At 39.1% G+C, this 26,408-nt stretch overlaps 1 pseudogene; it reads left to right on the plus strand.

The window, feature by feature from the left end:
• Positions 1 to 430: 430 nt before the first annotated feature.
• The window catches only part of LOC119868307, a 50,295-nt pseudogene continuing 24,317 nt past the window's right edge, over positions 431 to 26,408 (plus strand).

The raw sequence follows: 26,408 nt of genomic DNA on the forward strand, positions 1-26,408 counted from the left end.
ACCATGCCTTTCTATGATGTGATCAATGACAGGAATCTACTCATCATCAGAGAGGTGTTTGTCCTCTGAAGACTGCTATTAAATAGGGACCAGCAGCGACTCCCTATTTACCAGATAAGCAGGCATTACACTTAAGTTTAATCAGTTTGTTTCTTAAAGCTTGCTAATAAATAAAGTTGGCCAATTTGCCACTGTAGGTGGCCATCATGTCAATGGTACTGATAATTATAGGAGTAGCTGTTGTCTCCCTACTTTCTCCTCCCTTGATTTGGCAAGTAGTTCCTCCTAGAATTCCTTTAGAATTTTTAATCATTTTTATCATGATTTTTTTCCTTTCTCCAACCAAATCAATTTTTTATCAACATCATCCTTCAATGGAAAGTTTTCATTTGTCCAATTAACACGTCCATAACACATACATTTACAAGCAATGGCTAAAGCAAAGTTGGAAGCTAAGCAGAAGGAGGGCCAAGAAGCCATGAGGCAGCCCCATCTGACGTTTAGTGTGAGCTGCCCATATATATAACACCATTGCTGTATGGTGAAACAATTTGTTCAAAATACACAACTCCCAAACTCTTTGATGACCACCTTCTTGGTCAGTCATGAGCATTTCCACCAGTGAATTATGTTTAAAATCTGAAATCTGCTGTCATTTGTAATATTCTCTTAATAGTGGTGGCTCCCTTTGTTGTACATATGACAAACAGGTATTTCTCTCCATTGGTAGGTACTCAAACTTGTATAGTCATGAACTCAAATTTCAGGGCTTCATCAACATAAGATTAGATTCAAATGCCATGAGGAACTCCACTTTAGCTTGTGGAGGTAAAACTGAAGCTCCAAATATTTAAGCTTCTTTGTTGGACCAAAAAGTCAAGTTCTCATACAGTAGTTTCTGAAATTCTCAAGTCATACACTGGAAATGTGTTTGGTCAAATTGGTAACACCAATTATGATGGTTCCAGTTTTTCTCCAAGTTCAGTTTAAGTAAAGTTCAGAGGCTGTTACACCCACATTCTAGTAATCACATTTTGTATGAAGTAATATTGGGTGTGATTTAAAATGAGATGAATCATAAAGAGATCCTGAAGATGCTTTTTAGGTCTAGACTGGTTTCCATACTATTGTCCATGACTCCAAATGCCTGAACATGTCTGTTCTGCTTTGGACACACTCCCAGAAACACTTATGAATTGACCTTCTCAAACATTTGTCAATCTTACACACCTCACTTACAAACTGTCTTGTCAAAACTAACCTGAGAGAGCCATATCCTAATGGCTCTGATTTAACTTCAAAACCTCTTTCTCTCCCTCCCATCTTCCCTCTTTATCTCACTTAGTTTAGGAAGAACAAGGATTTAATGGATGCATAGGAAGTGTCTGTACTGAGAATCAGAGGAATTGGAGTCTAGTTCGATAACTGCTGATACATAATGCATATGAACTTTTCAAAGAATCATAAAAATCCTTCAGGAAAGATATTTAATCCAATGTCTCACAAACTTATTTGACTATATAGCCTTAAAAAAAAACAAGTGAACATCTTAAGAACTAATTGTGGACACATTGAATAATATTTTATATAAAATTCACATAAGAAATAGCTGAAAATACTTGTGATGTTTAATCTGGTAAAGAGGAGACATAAGAAATATGTAAATAGGAATGCCTGGGTGGCTCAGTGGTTGAGCATCTGCTTTTGGCTCAGGGAGTGATCCTGCGGTCCTGGGATCAAGTCCCACACTGGGGTTCCCATGGGGAACCTGCTTCTCCCTCTGCCTATTTCTCTGCCTCTCTCTCTCTGTGTCTCTCATGAATAAATACAATATATTTTCATATAGAAAGAAATATGTAAATATATCTATACTTTTTCATTCTATTATATAGCATATATAATATATATATGCATTATATACACACACGTGTATACATTTCATTGAAGGATTTTAGTTTACCATATGCCTCTCTATGCTTCACATAAAGAATAATTTAATTTTTTTTTAGTAATCAAATATGTCCAATGACAAAATGGGTTACTTTATGAGGAAGAAAGTTTCTCATCACTAAAAATAGTCAAGATGTTGTTAGAGAAAATATAGGCAGTAATCTCTTTGACATAGGCCTTAGCAACATTTTTATAGATATGTCTCCTCAGGCAAGGGAAACAAAAGCAAAAATAAGCTATTGGAACTACACCAAAATAAAAAGCTTTTGCACAATGAAGGAAGCCATCAACAAAACAAACTGACAGTCTACTGAATGGGAGAAGATAATTACAAATTATATATCTAATAAGGTATTGTGATCTAAAATAAAGAACTTAAATAACACCAAAAACACCACAAATAATCTGATTAATAAATGGGCAGAAGACCTGAATGGACACTTTTCCAAAGAAGACATTCAAATGGCCAACAGAAAACATGAAAAGATGCTCAGCATCACTCATCATCTAGGAAATGTAAATCAAAACCACAATGAGGTATCACTTTACACCAATCAGAATGGCTAGTATCAAAAAGATAATAACACGTGTTGGTGAGGATGTGGAGAAAAGGGAACCATCATGTACTTTTGGTGGGAATGCAAATTGGTGCAGCCACTGTGGCAAACAATATTAAAAAATTAAAAGTAGGAGGCAAGATGCCACAAGGGTCAGGGACTTCGGTTCATCTGGTCCCCTGAATTTAGATAGATAACTATCAAATCATTTTGAACACCTAGGGATTTAACCCGAGGTGTAAGAAAAGAAATACTGGATTCTGCAAATAGAAAAGCAACCACTTTTTGGAAGGTAATAAGAGATGTGGAGAAATGAATATGAGGGGATATATTTAAGGAGATGATTGGCAGGGGAAGGAGGCCTCTGTAAGTAGGCTACCAGAAAGTGGTGTAGTCCCAGAGCCCAATATTAGAACCTTTAGAAATCTGCTCCAGTGAGAGATGTCCCTGACTGAAAAGTGGCTTAGGTGGTGAAGTGGGACAGAATCCTAAGTGAAACAGTGTGGTCTCAGGATCTCTAGGGGGTCACAGAAAGAACAGGGGTTACTGAGCCTGCAGAGTTCCCAAGCATTGGAGAGGGGAAACCAGGGAGAGTTGCCAGCCTGGGAGGGGGCTTTTAGCTTAGTTCACCTAAACCATAAACCACAGCATGATTGGGCGACTGGTCTCTTGCAAGGGCCCTGCAAAGTACAGAAATGTAGCGATTAGGAGGAGGGGCGAGATGGCGGAAGAGTAGGGTATCCAAATCACCTGTCTCCACCAAATTACCTAGAAAACCTTCAAATTATCCTGAAAATCTATGAATTCGGCCTGAGAATTAAAGAGAGAACACCTGGAATGCTACAGTGAGAAGAGTTTGCGCTTCTATCAAGGTAGGAAGACGGGAAAAAAGAAATAAAGAAACAAAGGCCTCCAAGGGGGAGGGGCCCCGCGAGGAGCCGGGCTAAGGCTGGGGGTGTGTGTCCCAGGACAGGAGAGCCCCGTCCCGGAGGAGCAGGAGCTGCACCGACCTTCCCGGGCAGAAAGGGGCTCGCAGGGAGTTGGAGCAGGACCCAGAAGGGCGAGGATGCCCTCGGGTTCCCTGGGACACTAACAGAGCAACTGCGCGCCCAGAAGAGTGCGCCGAGCTCCCTAAGGGCTGCAGCGCGCACGGCGGGACCCGGAGCACCTCGGAGGGGCTCAGGCAGAGGAAGAGGCTCCGTGCGGAGGGGGCTGCGCGGTTCCAGGAGCAGATCGGAGGGGGCTCGGGCGGCGGCTCCGCGGAGGGGGCTGCGCTGCTGGGAGCGCGAATCCAACAGCGCAGGCTCCGGAGCACAGGGGGCCGGGACACAGCCCAGGATCCGGTCTCCCCCTGGGACAGGCAGAGGCCGGGAGGGCCCAGGACAGCAAGGACGCTCCTGCCCCGAGCTGAGCAGATCAGCGGCCGTGACCCGGAGCCTCCAGGCCCTGCAGACGGAGAGCTCCGGAGTTTCTGCCGGAGCTGAATCCAAGTTTCCAGAGCTGGCCCCACCACTGCAGTCGTTCCTCCTGGGGCCTCACGGGGTAAACAACCCCCACTAAGCCCTGCACCAGGCAGGGGCACAGCAGCTCCCCCAAGTGCTAACACCTGAAAATCAGCACAACAGGCCACTCTCCCAGAAGACCAGCTAGACGGACAACTTCCAGGGGAAACCAAGGGACTTAAAGTACACAGAATCAGAAGATACTCCCCCGTGGTTCTTTTTTGTTTTTGTTTTTGTTTGTTTTGTTTTGTTGTGTTTTGTTTTGCTTTTTGATTTGTACCCTTCCCCCACCCCCCTTTTTTCTCCTTTCTTTCTTTTTCTTTCTCTTTTTCTTCTTTTTTTTCGTTTTTTTCTTCCTTTTTTTTCTCTTTCTCTTTTATTTCCTTCTTTCTCTCCTCTCTTTTTCTCCTTTTCCCAATACAACTTGCTTTTGGCCACTCTGCACTGAGCAAAATGACTAGAAGGAAAACCTCACCTCAAAAGAAAGAATCAGAAACAGTCCTCTCTCCCACAGAGTTACAAGATCTGGATTACAATTCAATGTCAGAAAGCCAATTCAGAAGCACTATTATACAGCTACTGGTGGCTCTAGAAAAAAGCATAAAGGACTCAAGAGACTTCATGACTGCAGAATTTAGAGCTAATCAGGCAGAAATTAAAAATCAACTGAATGAGATGCAAGCCAAACTAGAAGTCCAAACGACGAGGGTTAACAAGGTGGAAGAACGAGTGAGTGACATAGAAGACAAGTTGATACCAAAGAGGGAAACTGAGGAAAAAAGAGACAAACAATTAAAAGACCATGAAGATAGATTAAGGCAAATAAACGACAGCCTGAGGAAGAAAAACCTATGTTTAATTGGGGTTCCCGAGGGTGCCGAAAGGGCCAGAGGGCCAGAATATGTACTTGAACAAATTCTAGCTGAAAACTTTCCTAATCTGGGAAGGGAAACAGGCATTCAGATCCAGGAAATAGAGAGATCCCCCCCTAAAATCAATAAAAACCGTTCAACACGTCGACATTTAATAGTGAAGCTTGCAAATTCCAAAGATAAAGAGAAGATCATTAAAGCAGCAAGAGACAAGAAAGCCCTGACTTTTATGGGGAGGAGTATTAGGGTAACAGCAGACCTCTCCACAGAGACCTGGCAGGCCAGAAAGGGCTGGCAGGATATATTCAGGGTCCTAAATGAGAAGAACATGCAACCAAGAATACTTTATCCAGCAAGGCTCTCATTCAAAATGGAAGGAGAGATAAAGAGCTTCCAAGACAGGCAGCAACTAAAAGAATATGTGACCTCCAAACCAGCTCTGCAAGAAATTTTAAGGGTGAGTCTTAAAATTCCCCTTTAAGAAGAAGTTCAGTGGAACAATCCACAAAAGCAAAGACTGAATAGATATCATGATGACACTAAACTCATATCTCTCAATAGTAACTCTGAATGTGAACGGGCTTAATGACCCCATCAAAAGGCGCAGGGTTTCAGACTGGATAAAAAAGCAGGACCAATATAATTGTTGTCTACAAGAGACTCATTTTAGACAGAAGGACACCTACAGCCTGAAAATAAAAGGTTGGAGAACCATTTACCATTCGAAAGGTCCTCAAAAGAAAGCAGGGGTAGCCATCCTTATATCAGATAAACTAAAATTTACCCCGAAGACTGTACTAAGAGATGAAGAGGGACACTATATCATACTTAAAGGATCTATTCAACAAGAGGACTTAACAATCCTCAATATATATGCCCCGAATGTGGGAGCTGCCAAATATATAAATCAATTATTAACCAAAGTGAAGAAATACTTAGATAATAATACACTTATACTTGGTGACTTCAATCTAGCTCTTTCTATACTCGATAGGTCTTCTAAGCACAACATCACCAACGAAACGAGAGCTGTAAATGATACACTGGACCAGATGGATTTCAGAGATATCTACAGAACTTTACATCCAAACTCAACTGAATACGCATTCTTCTCAAGTGCACATGGAACTTTCTCCAGAATAGACCACATATTGGGTCACAAATCGGGTCTGAACCAATACCAAAAGATTGGGATCGTCCCCTGCATATTCTCAGACCATAATGCCTTGAAATTAGAACTAAATCACAACAAGAAGTTTGGAAGGACCTCAAACACGTGGAGGTTAAGGACCATCCTGCTAAAAGATGAAAGGGTCAACCAGGAAATTAAGGAAGAATTAAAAACATTCATGAAAACTAATGAGAATGAAGATACAACCGTTCAAAATCTTTGGGATGCAGCAAAAGCAGTCCTAAGGGGGAAATACATCGCAATACAAGCATCCATTCAAAAACTGGAAAGAACTCAAATACAAAAGCTAACCTTACACATAAAGGAGCTAGAGAAAAAACAGCAAATAGATCCTACACCCAGGAGAAGAAGGGATTTAATAAAGATTCAAGCAGAACTCAACGAAATCGAGACCAGAAGAACTGTGGAACAGATCAACAGACCCAGGAGTTGGTTCTTTGAAAGAATTAATAAGATAGATAAACCATTAGCCAGCCTTATTAAAAAGAAGAGAGAGAAGACTCAAATTAATAAAATCATGAATGAGAGAGATCACTACCAACACCAAGGAAATACAAACGATTTTAAAAACATATTATGAACAGCTATACGCCAATAAATTAGGCAATCTAGAAGAAATGTAAGCATTCCTGGAAAGCCACAAACTACCAAAACTGGAACAGGAAGAAATAGAAAACCTGAACAGGCCAATAACCAGGGAGGAAATTGAAGCAATCATCAAAAACCTCCCAAGACACAAGAGTCCAGGGCCAGATGGCTTCCCAGGGGAATTTTATCAAACGTTTAAAGAAGAAACCATACCTATTCTCCTAAAGCTGTTTGGAAAGATAGAAAGAGATGGAGTACTTCCAAATTCGTTCTATGAGGCCAGCATCACCTTAATTCCAAAACCAGACAAAGACCCCACCAAAAAGGAGAATTACAGACCAATATCCCTGATGAACATGGATGCAAAAATTCTCAACAAGATACTGGCCAATAGGATCCAACAGTTCATTAAGAAAATTATTCACCATGACCAAGTAGGATTTATCCCCGGGACACAAGGCTGGTTCAACACCCGTAAAACAATCAATGTGATTGATCATATCAGCAAGAGAAAAACCAAGAACCATATGATCCTCTCATTAGATGCAGAGAAAGCATTTGACAAAATACACCATCCATTTCTGATCAAAACTCTTCAGAGTGTAGGGATAGAGGGAACATTCCTCAACATCATAAAAGCCATCTATGAAAAGCCCACAGCAAATATCATTCTCAGTGGGGAAGCACTGGGAGCCTTTCCCCTAAGATCAGGAACAAGACAGGGATGTCCATTCCCACCACTGCTATTCAACATAGTACTGGAAGTCCTAGCCTCAGCAATCAGACAACAAAAAGACATTAAAGGCATTCAAATTGGCAAAGAAGAAGTCAAACTCTCCCTCTTCGCTGATGACATAATACTCTACGTAGAAAACCCAAAAGTCTCCACCCCAAGATTGCTAGAACTCATACATCAATTCGGTAGCGTGGCAGGATACAAAATCAATGCCCAGAATTCAGTGGCATTTCTATACACTAACAATGAGACTGAAGAAAGAGAAATTGAGTCCATCCCATTGACAATTGCACCCAAAAGCATAAGATACCTAGGAATAAACCTAACCAAAGATGTAAAGGATCTATACCCTCAAAACTATAGAACACTTCTGAAAGAAATTGAGGAAGACACCAAGAGATGGAAAAATATTCCATGCTCATGGATTGGCAGAATTAATATTGTGAAAATGTCAATGTTACCCAGGGCAATATACACGTTTAATGCAATCCCTATCAAAATACCATGGACTTTCTTCAGAGAGTTAGAACAAATTATTTTAAGATTTGTGTGGAATGAGAAAAGACCCCGAATAGCCAGGGGAATTTTAAAAAAGAAAACCATATCTGGGGGCATCACAATGCCAGATTTCAGGTTGTACTACAAAGCTGTGGTCATCAAGACAGTGTGGTACTGGCACAAAAACAGACACATAGATCAGTGGAACAGAATAGAGAACACAGAAGTGGACCCTGAACTTTATGGTCAACTAATATTCGATAAAGGAGGAAAGACTATCCATTAGAAGAAAGACAGTCTCTTCAATAAATGGTGCTGGCAAAATTGGACATCCACATGCAGAAGAATGAAACTAGACCACTCTCTTTCACCATACACAAAGATAAACTCAAAATGGATGAAAGATCTAAATGTGAGACAAGATTCCATCAAAATCCTAGAGAAGAACACAGGCAACACCCTTTTTGAACTCAGCCACAGTAACTTCTTGCAAGATACATCCACGAAGGCAAAAGAAACGAAAGCAAAAATGAACTATTGGGACTTCATCAAGATAAGAAGCTTTTGCATACCAAAGGATACAGTCAACAAAACTAAAAGACAACCTACAGAATGGGAGAAGATATTTCCAAATGACATATCAGATAAAGGGCTAGTTTCCAAGATCTATAAAGAACTTATTAAACTCAACACCAAAGAAACAAACAATCCAATCATGAAATGGGCAAAAGACATGAAGAGAAATCTCACAGAGGAAGACATAGACATGGCCAACATGCATATGAGAAAATGCTCTGCATCACTTGCCATCAGGGAAATACAAATCAAAACCACCATGAGATACCACCTCACACCAGTGAGAATGGGGCAAATTAACAAGGCAAGAAACAACAAATGTTGGAGAGGATGCGGAGAAAAGGGAACCCTCTTACACTGTTGGTGTGAATGTGAACTGGTGCAGCCACTCTGGAAAACTGTGTGGAGGTTCCTCAAACAGTTAAAAATATACCTGCCCTACGACCCAGCAATTGCACTGTTGGGGATTTACCCCAAAGATACAAATGCAATGAAACGCCGGGACACCTGCACCCCGATGTTTATAGCAGCAATGTCCACGATAGCCAAACTGTGGAAGGAGCCTCGGTGTCCAACGAAAGATGAATGGATAAAGAAGATGTGGTTTATGTACACAATGGAATATTACTCAGCTATTAGAAATGACAAATACCCACCATTTGCTTCAACGTGGATGGAACTGGAGGGTATTATGCTGAGTGAAGTAAGTCAGTCGGAGTAGGACAAACATTATATGTTCTCATTCATTGGGGGTATATAAATGATAGTGAAAGGGAATATAAGGGAAGGGGGAAGAAATGTGTGGGAAATATCAGAAAGGGAGACAGAACGTAAAGACTGCTAACTCTGGGAAACGAACTAGGGGTGGTAGAAGGGGAGGAGGGCGGGGGGTGGGAGTGAATGGGTGACGGGCACTGGGGGTTATTCTGTATGTTAGTAAATTGAACACCAATAAAAAATAAATTAAAAAAAAGAAATATAGCGATTATCTACCTTCCTCTTTGAGGATCTATGTGGGCACTCATTGCAGGAGTCTGCAGACAAAAGTGTGGCACACAAAAACATGAAGATTACTTATCCTTAAGGGATTACTGAATAAAGACGACCACAATCTTTCAGCTCTGGGGCTGGAGATTGAGGCATAGCCATTTTTATTTTCATTCTCTAAGAGAAGCAGAAAGCCTTCAGGGAACAAAAGCCACATAAAGCAACCAGTAGCGGCCCACACTGAACTTCACACCCTGGCGGGGGTGGGTTGCACCACCCTGGCAAGGGCTGGTGCAACTCCACGCAGACAAAGGTACCTGAGAAACAGTGCAGCAGGCACCTCCTGCAGAAGAAAGACTGAAACAACAGGTGAACACTAAGTTTTATGGAGCATACAGGACTGCAAAACTCCTGGGCTAGGGAAAAACAATATATAGAATGTGAGTATTTTTCTCAAAATTCCTTTATCTTTTAGTTTAAAATTTTTTCTTCTTTTATTTCCTTTTCAACAAGTTTCTTATTTTACCAACTCTTTGTTTTTAAGTATTTTTTAAACTTTTATTATTTACATTTACATTATATATATATACTCTTCATTTTTGGCTTTCTTTCAATATATCCAATTTTATTTTTGTATGTACATATGTTTTGCTCTCTTTAAAATTTTGGAATTTCGTGTCTTCTAGCAGACTAAAATACATCCAGGATCAAGTACATCACCCTGTTTTATCCACCTGGGAGATTATATTTTTCTTCCCTTCATCTTTTTTTTTTTTCCTTTTTAGTTTCTGATCTCTTTGGGTTTGTTTAGTGTGTATTTCACTTGAGTCATGGTTGATATTTTTGATTTTGTTCATTGGTTCATCCATTCTTCTGTGGTCAAAAGGACTATAAGGAGGAATTCACAACAAAATGAGGAACCAGACATAATACTCTCTGGCACAGATCTAATCAATATGGATATAAGTAAGGTGTCAGAGAGTTGGAATTTAGGATAACAATTATAAAGTTACTACCTGGGCTTGAAAAAGCATAGAAGTCACTAGTGAATTTCTCAGTGTAGGAATGAAATCTAATCAGGCCCAATTAAAATGCTCTAACTGAGATGCAGTCTAAATTGGATGCTCTAACAGCTAGGTTAAAGAAGGCAGAAGATAAAATAAGTGACATAGAAGAAAAGTTGATGGAAAGGAAGGAAGCTGAAGAAAATAGAGAAAAACAACTAATGGAACATAAGGAGAGGCTTTGAGAAATCAGTGATGCCATAAAATGAAAGAATATTAGAATTTGGGGGGAAACCTGAGGAAGAAGAAAGAGAAAGAGGTGTGTGTCCTGAAAGCTCTGTATCTCTCCTTCCATTCTAAATGACAGCCCTGTTGGGTAAAGCATTCCTGGCTGCATGTTTTTCTCATTGACTACCTTGAATATATCATGTAAGACCTTTCTGGCCTGGAGGTATCTGTGGATAGGTCTATCTCCAACCTAATGTTTCTACCATTGTAGTTTAAGAACCTCTTGCTTGAGCTGCTTTCAGGATTTTCTCTTTGTCTCTGAAATTTGCAAGCTTCACTATTAAATGTTGGGGTGTTGATCTATTTTTATTGATTTTGGGAAGTGTCCTCTCTACCTCCTGGACTTGAATGCCTGTTTCCTTCCTCAGATTAGGGAACAAATAATAGCTGAGAACTTCCCTAATTTATATGTTGACTGATTAGGTAATCTGGAAGAAATGGATGTGTTCCTGGAAACCTATAAATACCAAAACTGAAATAAGAATAAATTTAAAACTTGAACAGACCCATAACCAGCAAGAAAATTGAATCAATAATCAAAAATCTCCTGACAAACAAGGGTCTAGGGACAGATGGTTTCCCAGGGAAATTCTGCCAAACACTTTAAGAACTAATACCTATTATTCTGCAGCTGTTTCAAAAATAGAAATGGAAGGAAAACTTCCAAACTTGCTCTATGAGGCCTGCATTACCTTGATCCCAAAACCAAAGAACCCATCAAAAAAGGAGAATTATACACCAATATTCCTGATAACATAGATGCCAAAATTCTAATCAAGGTACTACCCAATAGGATCCAACAGTACATTAAAATGATTATTCACCATGACTAAGTGGGATTTATTCTTGTGCTGCAGGAGTGGTTCAACATTCACAAATCAATCAATGTGATACATCACATTAATAAAAGAAAGGACAAGAACCATATGATCCTCTCAATTAATGCAGAAAAAAATTGACAAAATACAGCATCCTTTCTTGATTAAACCTCTCCATGGTCTAAAGGATACAGGGAACATACCTCTACATAATAAAAGCCATCTACAAAAATCCCACAGAAGGTACCATTCTCAATGGGGGAAAACTTAGAGCTTTTCCTTTAAGCTCAGGAACATGACAGGGATGCCCACACTCAACACTGTTTTTCAACATAGTAATAAAAGCTCTAGCCTCAGCAATGAGACAACAAAAAGAAATAAAAGGCATTCAAATTGTCAAAGAAAAAGTTAAACTCTCACTCTTGGCAGATGACATGATACTTTATGTGGAAAACCCCAAAGACGCCAAGTAAAAGTTTCTAGAACTCATACAGGAATTCAGCAACGTGGCAGGATATAAAATCAAAGCAGAGAAATCAGTTGTGTTTCTTTACACTAAACATGAGACAAAAGAAAGAGAAATTAAGGAATTGATCCCATTTACAATTGCACCGAAACCATAAGATACCTCGGAATAAAGCTGACCGAAGAGGTAAAGTATCTGTACTACAGAACACTTATAAAAGAAATTGAGGAAGACACAAAGAGATGAAAAAACATTCCATGCTCATGGATTGGAAGAATAAATGTTGTGAAAATGTCTATGCTTTGCAGAGCACTCTACACATTCAATGCAATCCCTATCAAAATACCATCAACAATTTTCACAGAGCTGGAACAAATAATCCTAAAATTTGTATGAAACCAGAAAAGACACTAAATAGCCAAAGCAATGTTGAAAAAGAAAACCAAAGCTGATGGCATCCAAGGCCTGATTTCAAGCTATATTACAAAGCTGTGATCATCAAGACAGTATGGTGCTGGCACAAAAACAGACACATAGATCAATGGAACAGTAGAGAGAACCCAGAAATGGACCACAACAATATAGTTACCTAATCTTTAACAAAGCAGGAAAGAGGGATCCCTGGGTGGCGCAGCGGTTTGGCGCCTGCCTTGGGCCCAGGGCGCGATCCTGGAGACCTGGGATCGAGTCCCACGTCGGGCTCCTGGTGCATGGAGCCTGCTTCTCCCTCTGCCTGTGTCTCTGCCTCTCTCTCTCTCTCTGTGTGTGACTATCATAAATAAATAAATAAATAAATAAATAAATAAATAAATAAATAAACAAAGCAGGAAAGACTATCCAATGGAAAAAATACAGTCTCTTCAACCAATATTGTTGGGAAAATAAGACAGCCACATGCAAAAGAATAAAACTGGACCATTTTTTTACATCATACACAAAAATAAATTCAAAATGGATGGAAGACTAAAATGTGAGACAGGAATCCTTCAAGATCCTGTTAAAACAAACAGCAACCTCTTTGACTTTGGCCACAGCAACATCTTGCTAGACACGTCTCTAAAGGCACGGGAAACAAAAGCAAAAATGAACTATTAGGACTTCATCAAGAGAAAAAGCCTTTTCATAGCAAAGGAAACAGTCAACAAAACTAAAAGGCAACCTACAGAATGGGAGAAGATATTTGCAAATGATATATCAGATAAAGGGCTAGTATCCAAGATCTATAAAGAACTTATTAAACTCAACAGCAAAGAAACAATCCAATCATGAAATGGGCAAAAGACATGAAGAGACATTTCTTCAAAGAAGACATACAGATGGCCAACAGAAACATGAAAAAAATGCTCAACATCACTTGGCATCAGGGAAATAAAAATCAAAACCACAATGAGATACCACCTCCCACCAGTCAAAATGGCTAAAATTAACAAGTCAGGAAGTAACAGATGTTGGCAAGGATATGGAGAAAGGGGGACCCTTTTATATTGTTGGTGGAAATGCAAGCTGGTACAGCCACTCTGGAAAATCGCATGGAGGTTCCTCAAGAAGTTAAAAGTAGACCTCTTCTATGATGCAACAATTGTACTAATCAGTATTTACCCCAAAGACACAAATATATTCATCCAAAGGGGCACCTGCACCCCAATGTCTATGGCTGGAGTGTCCAAACTGTGGAAAGAGTTGAGATGTCCATTGGCAGATGAATAGATAAAGAAGATGTGGTATATACATACATGCAATGAAATATTACTTAGCCATCAGAAAGGATGAATACCTACCATTTGCATTGATGTGGATGGACGTGGAGCATATTATGCTAGGTGAAATAAGTCAATCAGAGAAAGACAATTATCATATGGTTTCACTCATATTTGGAATACAGGAAGCAGTAGAGGATCATAGAGGAAGGGAGGCAAAACTGAATGGGAAGTCATCAGAGAGAGAGAAAAATGGTGAGAGGCTCTTAACTATAGGAAATACACTGAGGTTTAATGGAGGGGAGGTGGATGGGGGAATCGTGTAATTGGGTGATGGGCATTAAGAAGGGCACGGAATCTGAGAGTAATAATGTACTATATGTTGGCTAATTGAATTTAAATTAAAAAGAATTAAAAATAGAAATACCATATGATACACTAATTTCAGTACTGGTTATTTACACAAAGAAAACAAAAAACACCAATTAAAAAAGGTATATGCACTCCTATATTTATTGTGGCATTATTTACAATAGCCAATATATGGAAGGAACCTAAGTGTCCATTGATAGATGGATGGCTAAGTGAGATGGATCACCCCCATACACACACATTCAAATATTATCCACCAATATCACTATATGCCAAGTGAATGAGTCAGATATTTGAGCATAAGACAGGTATGTTTTGCTAGGTGGAATGTTGGAGCTTGGGTAGATAAGCTGGGAGGCAGGGGAAGAAACTGAAAGGTCTAAAAATAAATATTTCTTGGGGCCATCTTTGGATCAACCTCTTTTATTTATTTTTATCTATCTATTTGAGAAAGAGAGAGAGAAAGAAAGAGAGAGAGAGCACAAAGAAGGGCAGAAAGAGAGAGAGAATCTTAAACAGGCTCCATGTTCAGTGTAGAGCCAGACACAGGGCTAAATGTCAGGATCCTGAAATCATGACCTGAGCTGAAATCAAGAGTGAGATGCTTAACTAACTGAGCCATTCAGGTACACCTGGATCCATCTCTTTTAAATCTGGAGATGTAGGAAAATGAGGGGCTCAAAAATATTTAACTGGGAAAACACAGATACCAATTCATCTGAACAGAAGCCAGAAATAGCACTGAGAAAGGATCCTGGAGTAACATTCCCAACCCTGACTTTGCCAGACCCTACCTCTTTAGTTGCAGAGTCCTAAGGAGAATAGGAGTTGTGGAAGGAGGGTATAGAGACTTGGTGGTAGTGGCATGACACATGGGTGGTGCAGGCAGCAGCTGGTATAAAGTATTTCAATGTTTTAAAAACCTGTATGATGACATAGGTGTGTGCCAGCTGACTATCAGTGCTAGCCCTGGGAAGAAACAGACAAACAAAAGAGGCAAACAGAAAGCTTATAAAGTAAAACAGCAGCAGGAAAAAAAAATCATTTAGTAACATAGTGAATTCATCAAAATCCCTGAATTATGATTTATCCTCGAATACATATACTGAATTTGACACCATTTTTTAGATAAAATGAATTTGATAGCTTTTTATATCTTAACTGATAATACTATTTCCCCCTGGGCTGGAAACATCTCACTAAGTCTAACCTTTTTAATCTTTTTATTTTTACCCTCACACAATCTTAAAAGGAATATCAAGCTTTTGTTTTACATTTAAAAAATTCTATGTACCTGGTTTACAAATCATAATACAACTCCTCATGCACCAAAATTACTTTGACAAGTAGAAATTTGAATGGTAACAGCCTCTTAGCAGAAATCCACATTTTCCCATAATTCCCTACAATGCAAGGCTTGTACATCCTCTAAAGAAGACATGTGCTACTACAGGCAAGGTTAGATTGCCTTTATAGAGTTGAGCAGAGCTTCCTTTTTTTTTTTTTTTGAATAGTGCCAGATAAGCACTCTATAAAGGCTCTACCACACTTCATTCAGTGGCAGTACTTCCCCAAATGTGTAACTACACTCAGTGTACATCAGATTGGAAAAATAGAAATTGCATTAAAAAATGTGTGGTTGAATTTCTATATTCTTTGCAACTGATGTCACCACCTGGAGGGTTCAAATAGATAATAAAATTTATTTGAGGAAAGGTGTATCAAATACCTCTGTATGGAGAAAAAAGCTCTTCAAGGAAGCCCCCCACAGGGCCTCAGGTAATTCTTACTTAGCAAAATCTCACTTAAAACACATCTCCCCTTTCTCTTGGGATCTTCTGTAATCTTGGTGATTAGATCGATCAGTACCGACAGTAGTTGCTCTTTGCTCAGAGAATTTACTCAGGTTGTATGGGGCTCATTCTGTTTTGTTTTGTTTTGTTTTTTCAAATTTTAAAATCAAGTATTGAGAACATTTTACTTATTAACGAATTTCTCAATGTGGTTATCGATCCATGATTCTATGTTGAATTCTCCAGGGGAAAATCTGAACCCCAAAAGTCTTCATTTCATTATTTTGGAATGATTAATGCAAATCATGCCTCTAGCCTCTATCATGCACAAGACTGGTCTTCTCTGGGACAAGTACATACCTAATTTTTATTCTCTATCCCTACTGTCAAACATAATGCCAAAATGATAATTAAGTATTGAACAAATCATATTTTTAGTATGAATGAAATACTAAATAAATGGCATGAAGTAATAAAGAAAATGTCTAGCATGTAAAAGCTCACTTGCTTTGCTTTTTACTGTATGAAATTCACTTATATTGGGTAATCTACACAAATAACTACTTGCAAACTTATAGAAAGAAGTGTTACATGTTGGATTTAATCTGGAAAGACATAGATAGCTGTCATGAGCATGCTACGAAGACACACACACAATTTGTGTCTTTCCACAATGTCAGTTTTATTCAATCATATGACAAAGTTAATCATAATTATTAAGCAGGTTTAGGATTTCAAACTTAGTGAAATTTGACCATGTGATTAAACTTGGCTCCTTACATAGCACATAGAGCAAGACATAAGACAAACCACACAACAAACAAGATAACAGAAGAATGCAGGAAATTATTGAACCAAACTGGAAGTCAGTCTATGAACACACAGTTGAGATAAGGCCTGGGGCCGGTCTGGGTCATCTCTTGGCATTAACTGTTTATGTTCAAGCCATAAAGTTTCTTGGTTCTGTTCAGAGGTCAATTGGGCAGAACTTTCAGTGGCAGTTGTCTTTTTTAAGTGGTCAGACACAGAGGAGTCATGTCTGAGGAGTCTGACAGTTTGCTGCAAAAATCCTCCCCCTTTTAAAGGATTTAACCATTCTTGGGCCCTTGCAGACCTCTTCTAGTTCTGCTTGTTATTAGCTGTGGGGTGTCAGCTGATGCTGTTCCTCGTGATATTTTGTAGCTGCAGTACATTTGACTACTTGTGACATTGCTTGACACAGGCTCCTGCATGATATGAGAGACTCCATTTTGCTTTCTACAATAGCCCTTTAGTTTTTCCAAATGTCACTTTTCTTTAAAAGTTATTTTGTAGGAAAGAAGGAACAAACAAAAATACTATGTGATTGAAAATTTAAAGGAAAACCATGATACTTCCCCAAAAGTATTCTTGACATTGGAATCTCTTTGATCTTGTAATTGCTAAAACCTTGGTTTATTGACCTGTTACAATCTATCAATATTTATTGTACTTGTGCCAGATAACCAGGAAGTATTTTGTTTTCTTGTGTAATGCTTCTCTATTGTGCATGCATAATATAAAGAAGTACAAACTGTTGTAATGGGAATTTCTCAAATACATAAGCTATAAAAATAATGCATTGAGCAGATATAAATGCTATGCATTTTTCATAAATGCAAAGAATTTGAAAGTCAGGAAGATTTTAATTATAAATGCTATTTTTTAGCCTTCATCATAAAACCTCCATGAGACCAAAAATGTTTAACTTTGATCCCATTCCTCTAAGATAGAGAAGGAGGAAGATATTAAAAAGAGTCTCTGTTCTGCCTTCTAAGATCATTATTTTCTAGAAGTGTATCCTATTCCAGTAAGAAAGAAATGTCCAATTGATCTTAGAAATATGCTGTTCCATGGCTGCAGTTTCTTTATCTGAAATCATCGTCTGGTATTTTAAATTTATAACCAATTGGCTGGTGCAGTGTGGTTTTCAGTTGCTGAAAATTTATAGCCCATTACAATAGTGAGGTTTGAAGTAATTTCCTGGATTGTATTTGGTGCCTAAATCCCTACAAACTGATTTTTTGTTATTCTCTTGACTCCTGTCCCAGTGGGAAAATTTGGTCATTTTATTTGGGTAGATCTGATATAAGGAACACTAACTATATATATATATATATGTTTGGCAGGATTGTAATCATGGGTTTGAGAGAAATTTGAGGCTAAAACATTAAAACACATCTGAAAAATTCCAGGAGAAGTTAATTCTGTATGATCACTTCAACAGTTCTTGGACCTTAAGACAAGGTCACTGTTGTTGTTGTCATGGTAATCTGGGTTATGGGGAAAAAGTCAATCTCTTTTTATAACAAGATAAGAAACAATTTTTCCCCTGAAGGAAATTATTCATTTCCATAAGCATGCACAACTGGAGGACTAGTGGTCAAGTTCCAAAGAGGAAATTATACTTAACAGATGAAAGCTCAGAAGATAACTCTTACAAAAAGGAAATGCATAGCAATCTAGGGTCTATTGAGAAGCTTAATTTTTATTAATGACAATGAAGTTTATTATGAAAGCTAAGATCAATCTGGATAACAATAGCATCTTCCTCTTGGGTTGTTTTGATCAAAATTGGGTAAAGGTTAAAGGACATTTGGAATAAAGGTTCATTCTTGGTTGCAAACTAACATTCCTGTTGGAGTCATAGCACCAGACATTTCAGAGTTTGGCAAAATCAGATTAAGCAAGTGCAAGTGTCGATTAAAACACAGACTGTCTGAAAGCAAAAGAAACAACTCTTTATCTCACCTTGCTCTTCTAAATTGGACCTACAGCTGGATTACTTTTTAATTAATTAATTAATTAATTAATATGTATATTTTCATAGGAGTTTGATTTGCCAACATATACTATAACAACCAGTACTCATCCCATCAAGTGCTGCTCTCAGTACCCATCACCCAGTGACCCCATCCCCCCACCAACCTCCCCTTCTACTACCCCTTGTTCCCTTTACAAAGTTAGGAGTCTCTCATGTTTTATCACCCTCTCTAATTTTTCCACAATTTTCTCTCATTTCCCCTATAATTCCTTAAACTATATTTTATATTCCATATATGAGTGAAACCATAAAATGATTGTCGTTTTTATATATATATATATCACATCTTCTTTATCCATTCATCTTTCAATGAACACTGAGACTCTTTCCACAATTTGGCTATTGTGGACATTGCTGCTATAAACATTGAGGTGCAGCTGTCTTGGTTTTTCACTGCATCTGTATCTTTGGGATAAATCCCCAGTAGTGCAATTGCTGGGTGGTAGGGGAGCTCTATTTTTCACTCTTTGATAAACCTCCACACAGTTTTCCAGAGTGGCTGTACCAGTTCACATTCTCACCAACAGTGCAGAAGGATTCCCCTTTCTCCACATCCTCTCCAATATTTGTGGTTTTCTGTCTTCTTAATTTTCACCATTCTCACTGGTGTGAGGTGGTATCTCATTGTGGTATTCATTTATATTTCCCTGATGGTAATTGATGCAGAGCATTTTCGCATGTGCTTCTTGGCCATGTCTATGTCTTTGTTGGTGAAATTTCTGCTCATGTCTTTTGCCCATTTCATGATTGGATTGTTTGTTTCTTTGGTGTTGAGTTTAATAAGTTCTTTATAGATCTTGGATACTAGCCCTTTATCTGATATGTCATTTGCAAATATCTTTTCCCTTTCTGTAGGTTGTCTTTTAGTTTTGCTGACTGTTTCTTTCGCTGTGCAGAAGCTTTTGATCTAGATGAAGTCCCAATAATTCGTTTTTGCTTGTTTCTCTTGCCTTTATAGATGTATCTTGCAAGAAGTTGCTGTGGCCAAGTTCAAAAAGGATGTGGCCTGTGTTTCCTCTAGGATTTTGATGGATTCTTGTCTCCCATTTAGATCTTTCATCCATTTTGAGTTTATCTTTGTGTATGGTGTAAGAGAATGGTCCAGTTTCATTCTTCTGCACGTGGCTGTCCAATTTTCCCAGCACCATTTACTGAAGAGTCTGTCTTTTTTTCCAGTGGATAGTCTTCCTGCTTTGTCGAATATTAGTTGACCATAGAGTTGCGGGTCCACTTCTGGGTTCTCTATTCTGTTCCATTGATCTATGTGCCAGTACCACACTGGGGATCACAGCTTTGTAGGACAACTTAAAATCCAGCATTGTGATGCCCCTGGCTCTGGTTTTCTTTTTGATTATTCCCCTGGCTATTCGGGGTCTTTTCTGATTCCACACAAATCTTAAGATGATTTGCTCCAACTCTTTGAACAAAGTCCATGATATTTTCATAGGGATTGCATTGAACATGTAAATTGCCCCAGTAGCATAGACATTTTCACAATATTAATTCTTCCAATCCATGAGCATGGAATATTTTTCCATCTCTTTGTGTCTTCCTCAATTTCTTTCACATGTATTCTGTAGTTTTTAGGGTATAGATCCTTTATCTCTTTGGTTAGGTTTATTCCTAGATATCTTAGGCTTTTTGATGCAACTGTAAATGGGATTGACTCCTTTATTTCTCTTTCTTCAGTCTCATTGTGACTGTAGAGAAATGCCACTGATTTTTGTGCATTGATTTTGTATCCTGCCACATTGCTGAATTGCTGTATGGGTTCCACCAATCTTAGAGTGGAGTCTTTTGGGTTTTATACATACAATATCATGTCATCTGAGAAGAGGGAAAGTTTGACTTCTTTTTTGCCAATTTGAATGCCATTTATTTCTTTTTGTTGCCTGATTGCCGAGGCTAGGGCTTCTACTACTATATTGAATAACAGGTGAGAGTGGTAATTCGTGTCATGTTCCTGATCTTAGGCAAAAGGCTCTCAGTTTTTCCCCATTGAGAATAATATTTCCTGTGGAATTTTCATAGATGGCTTTTAAGATGCTGAGGAATGCTCCCTCTACCCATACACTCCAAAGAGTTTTGATCAGGAATGGATGCTGTATTTTGTCAAATGCTTTCTCTGCATCTATTGAGAGGATCATATGGTTCTTGTTTTTTCTCTTGTTGATGTGATCTACCAGGTTGATTGTTTTACGAGTGTTGAACCACTCTTGCATCCCAGGGATAAAACCAACTTGGTCATAAGGAATAATCTTACTATACTGTTGGATGCTATTGGTTAGCATCTTGTTGACAATTTCTGCATCTGTGTTCATCGGGGATATTGGTCTATAATTCTTTTTGGTGGGGTCTTTGTTTGGTTTTGGAATTAAGGTGATGTGGCCTCATAAATGAGTTTGGAAGTATTCCGTCCCTTTCTATCCTTCAGAACAACTTTAGTAGAATAGGTATTGTTTCTTTTTGAAACGTTTGATAGAATTCCTCTGAGAAGACATCTGGCCTTGGACTTTTGTGTTTTGGGGGGGTTTTGATGACTGCTTCAATTTCCACCCTATTTATCAGCCTGTTCAGGTTTTCTATTTCTTCTTGTTCCAGCTTTGGCAATTTGTGATTTTCCAGAAATGCATCCATTTCTTCTAGATTGCCTAATTTGCTGGCATATAGCTGCTCACAATATGTTTTTAAAATCATTTATATTTCCTTGGTATTGGTGGTGATCTCTCCTCTTTCATTCATGATTTTATTAACTTGAGTCTTTTTTCTTTTTATTATTAAAAAGCTGGCTAACGGTTTATCTATCTTATTAATTCTTTCAATGAATCAACCTCTGGTTTTGTTGATCAGTTTTGTAGTACTTCTGGGCTCTATTTCATTGGGTTCTGCTTAAATCTTTATTACCTCTCTTCTTCTGTTTGGTGCATGTTTTATTTGCTGTTCTTTCTCCTGTTCCTTTAGGTGAGAGGTTAGCTTGTGTATTTGAGTTTTTTCCAATTTTTTGAGGGACGCTTTTATTGCGATGTGTTTCCCTCTTAGGACTGCTTTTGATGTATCCCAAGGACTTTGAAGGGTTGTATCTTCATTTACTTTAGTTTCCATGAATCTTTTTAATTCTTCTCTAATTTCGTGGTTGGCCCATTTGTCTTTTAGTAGGATGCTCATTAATCTCCACATGTTAGAGTTTCTTCCAAATTTATTCTTGTGATTGAGTTATAGTTTCAAAGTGTTGTGATCTGAAAATTTGCAGGGGACAATCCCAATCTTTTGGTATCAGTTGAGAGTCTTTTGTGACCCAGTATGTGGTTTATTTTAGGGAAAGTTCCATGTGCACTTGAGAAGAATGTGTATCCAGTTGCGTTCAGATGCAAGGTTTTGTATATATCTGTGAAATCCATCTGGTGCAGTGTATCACTGCACTGTATCACTTTAAGTGTATCATTTAAAGCCTTTGTTTCTTTGGTGATGTTGTGCTTAGAATATCTGTCCTTTGTGGAAGTGCCATATTGAAGTCTCCTACTCTTAGTGTATTATTATCTAAGTATGTCTTTACTTTGGTTACTAATTGATATACTTGGCAGCTCCCACATTAGGGGCATAAATATTCATGATTGCTAGGTCTTCTTGTTGGATAGACCCTTTAAGTATGATATAGTGTCTCTCTTCATCTCTTACTACAGTCTTTGGGATAAAATTTAATTTATCTGATATAAGGATTGGTACCCCAGGTTATTTTGAGGACCATTTGAATGGTAAATGTTTCACCACCCTTTCATTTTCAGGCTGTAGGTTTCCTTCACTCTAAAATGAGTCTCTTGTAGACAGCAAATAGATGGGTCTTATTTTTTTATCTAGTCCAAAATCCTGCTCTTTTGTTGGGATCATTTAGCCCATTCACATTCAGAATAACAATTGAAAGATATTAATTTAGTGTCTTCATAATATCTATTTAGTCTTTGTTTTTGTGGATTATTTATTTGGGCTTCCTCTTTACAGGGTTCTCCTTAATATTTCTTGCAGAGCTGCTTTGGTGGTCACATATTCTTTCTGTTTCTGCCTATCTTTGAAGCTCTTTATCTCTCCTATTCTGAATGAGGGCCTTGCTAGATAATGTATTCTTGGCTACATATTCTTCCCCTTTAGTACCCTGAATATATTCTGCCAGCCCCTTTTGGCCCGCCAGGTCTCTGTGGAGAGTTCTGTTGTTAATCTGATATTTCTCCCCATATAAGTTAAGAGTCTCTTGTCTCTTGGGCATCCCTGGGTGGCTCAGTGGTTTAGTGCCTGCCTTAGGCCCAGGGCATGATCCTGAGGCCCCAGGATTGAGTCCCACATTGGGGTCCCTGCATGGAGCCTGCTTCTCCCTCTGCCTGTGTCTCTGCCTCTCTCTCTCTCTCTCTCTCTCTCTCTCTGTGTGTGTGTGTACATCTCTCATGAATAAATAAATAAAAAATCTTAAAAAAAAGAATCTCTTGGGGATCCCTGGGTGGCGCAGCGGTTTGGCGCCTGCCTTTGGCCCAGGGCGCGATCCTGGAGACCCGGGATCGGATCCCACGTCGGGCTCCCGGTGCATGGAGCCTGCTTCTCCCTCTGCCTGTGTCTCTGCCTCTCTCTCTCTCTCTGTGACTATCATGAATAAATAAATAAAATCTTAAAAAAAAAAAAAAAAAAAAAAAAAAAAAAAAGAATCTCTTGTCTCTTATGGCTTTAAGGATTTTCTCTTTACCTTTGGAATTTGCAAATTTTACAATTAAATGTAGTGTTGTTGAATGTTTTTTATTGATTTGGGGGGGGGCTCTCTATCTCCTGGATCTGAATATCTATTCCCCTCCCCAAATTAGGGAACTTCTCATCCATGATTTGTACAAATATGCTCTCTAGCCCTCTGTCCCTCTCAGCATTTTATGGAACGCAATTATACGTAGATTCTTCCTTCTGAGGCTATCATTTGTTTCCCTTATCCTTTCCTTAATGTCTCTTAATTGTTTTTCTCTTTTTTCCTCAACTTCCTTCCTTGCCATCAACTTGTCTTCTATGTCGCTCATTCTTTCTTCCACCTCATTAACCCTTTTTGTTAGGACCTGCAGTTTGGATTGCATCTCATTTAATTGATTTTTAATTTCAGCCTTATTAGATCTAAATTCTGCAGTCATGAATTTGCTTGAATTCTTTATGCTTTTTTTCCAGAGCCACCAGTAGCTTTATAATTTTGCTTCTGAATTGGCTTTGTGACATTGAATTGAAATATAAATTCTCTAACTCTGTGGCAGAGAGTATCATTTCTGATTCTTTCTTTTGTGGTGATTTTTTTCCTTCTAGTCGTTTTGCTCAGTGCAGAGTGTCTGTTTGAGTGGGCTGAGTCAAGAATACCAACCATGGCCTAGGGAAATTTCACCCTAGGTGATTCTGATGAGGTCAGAGATCAGGATATAAAAACAAAGATTGGAACAAAATAAAAGAAAAGGACCACTAATGTTAAAAGCAAAATTTAGAATAAATGAGTAAATAATAAAAGGCCCAGAATCCCAAAGAAGAAGAAAAATAAAAGAAAAAGGAAGTGTAAAAATAGCTAAATTGAAGAGGAAAAAAGATAAAAGAGAAAAAAAGAAGATAAAAAAGGAGGTACTGGGAGATGGTGGTTGTGAAAAAGTAGAAGTGGCAGGAGATTGTAGTCTACCTGAGGGGTCCTAGAGGTGATCCTCTTTGTTCTGAATGTATTAAGTTTTGTATATTAGAAGATGCTCAGTCCCAAAATTTTATAAACCAGCAATACTTGCAGAAAGCCCCAATATTGACCACCAAAACATATATGAGATAAAAGAGGGGGCCAGAATGGGAATGAAGAGAGAATATAGTCTCACAGAATGAACCAGTATAGTGTTCCACTTGGTTCTGGGTGCATGCTGGTCATATTTTAGAAGGTATTAACTTCCTCCATTGTACAACAAAACAAGGCAGAGAAGAAAAAAAAAACACAAAACAAAAACCCATATCTAGTATATCGCCCAAAATTAAATTGAGTAAAAGGGAATCTAGTAGTGGAAGATATGTCTAAGACAGATAATTGTAGAAATATGAAAGTCAAAAAGGAAGAAACTCAAAAATGAAGAAGTGGTAAAATATGGTAGTTAAGGTGGGAAAAAAGAAGAAATATCAGAAATTTTTAGTGTGATATAAAAACGCGTGTTACTGGAAAAAAGGGGAAAAAAGGAGGGGTACCTTCTAGTTCTATATACTATAAATCCCTCGACTTCCCCTGGAGCTTTCCAGTGCTGTTTGGTGAGGAAGTTGCTCTTCCCCTGTTCTTCCAGCTGGTCTTCTCGGGGAGGGGTCTGCTGTGCTGATTTTCATGTGTGTGTACCTGGCGGAGATGCCCTGCCCCCTGCCAGGTGTGTGGCTCAGTGGGAGCTGTTTATCCTATGAAGCCTCTGTTCCCTAGAGGCCCCGCCTCTCAGAGGCACAAGATGAAACAAGGAGGAAAAACAATAGTGTTGGCAGCCAGAATTCCAGCTCTGGAGTCGGCTCCCAACTAGTAACTTATGCAGTCACCCAGTCTGCACTGGCCTAGATGCTTCCAGTCGGGTGCAGGTGCGCTGATCTGCACAGCTTGCAGGGTGCCCGGCGGCTGGAGAGCCCTCACTGTCCTGTGCCCTCCCCTCCTCCACCTGTCCCAGGGATTGCAGGATCCTGGGCTTTGTTCACTTGGTGCCCTAGGATCCAGGGCCCTGTGCTGCTGGAATCCCACTCCCAGGGGACTTGGATCCTGAAGGCAGCAGGGCACAGACCCCTCTGTCCCTAGCCTCCCGCCTGACCTACCGGCTTCTCCTCAATGCCCTGCCAGGAGCGCGCTCCAGCCCTTTACTAAGATAGGCTCACAGTCCTTGACGTGCTCTCCCCTGGGCACACTTCCTCTATTAGTGACTCCGGGAAACTGGAGGCTTCACTGCCCCTCCTGCGATTCTGCCCAATTTCCCTGCTAAGTGCCTTCCCATCTGGGAAGAATCCAGTACAGATTTTTTAAAGTTCCCATTTCTCCGGGGCTGGGCTTTCCTGTCCCGGAGGCTTTCGCTGCCTGGCCTTAGCCCGACTCCTTGTGGGGCCCCTCCCCCACTTGATTCTTTTTTATTTTATTTTTTCCACCTTCTACATTGCTAGAAGCACAAACCCTTCTGTCTATAGCATTCCAGCTGTTCTCTCTTTAAACCTCATGTTAAATTTGTAGGTGTTCAGGATGTTTTGAAAGTAATCTAGGTAAGTTGGTGGGACCAGGTGAGTTGAGGATCCCTACTCCTCTGCCATCTTCCTGTGTTACTTTTTAAAGGGTTCAGGTATGTAATAAATTAGAGCAGTAGTCAATGTGTCTAATGATATCATTGGTCTACACATTCATTTTTTAACACTCCTTTAGTACTTCTGATGAATGCACTATAAGTATTTTCCTTGCATTAAATTGGTTAATATAATAAATAAGATCCCATATCTATGAAAATATGCATACATGCTCACATTTTTATATTCTGTATTTCATTATACCAAGACATCTGCAAAAATCAATTTCTTCTTCACCTGCCTATCAAGGGCTGGATTAAGGATATATAATTGATGACAGCACTTGCAAAGCATAGACCATTCCCTGACAGCTACTCTCACTTCAGTTCTTTCAGAGCAAG

The sequence above is a fragment of the Canis lupus genome, chromosome X (genome assembly GCF_011100685.1).
Source record: "Canis lupus familiaris isolate Mischka breed German Shepherd chromosome X, alternate assembly UU_Cfam_GSD_1.0, whole genome shotgun sequence".
Lineage (NCBI taxonomy): Eukaryota > Metazoa > Chordata > Mammalia > Carnivora > Canidae > Canis > Canis lupus.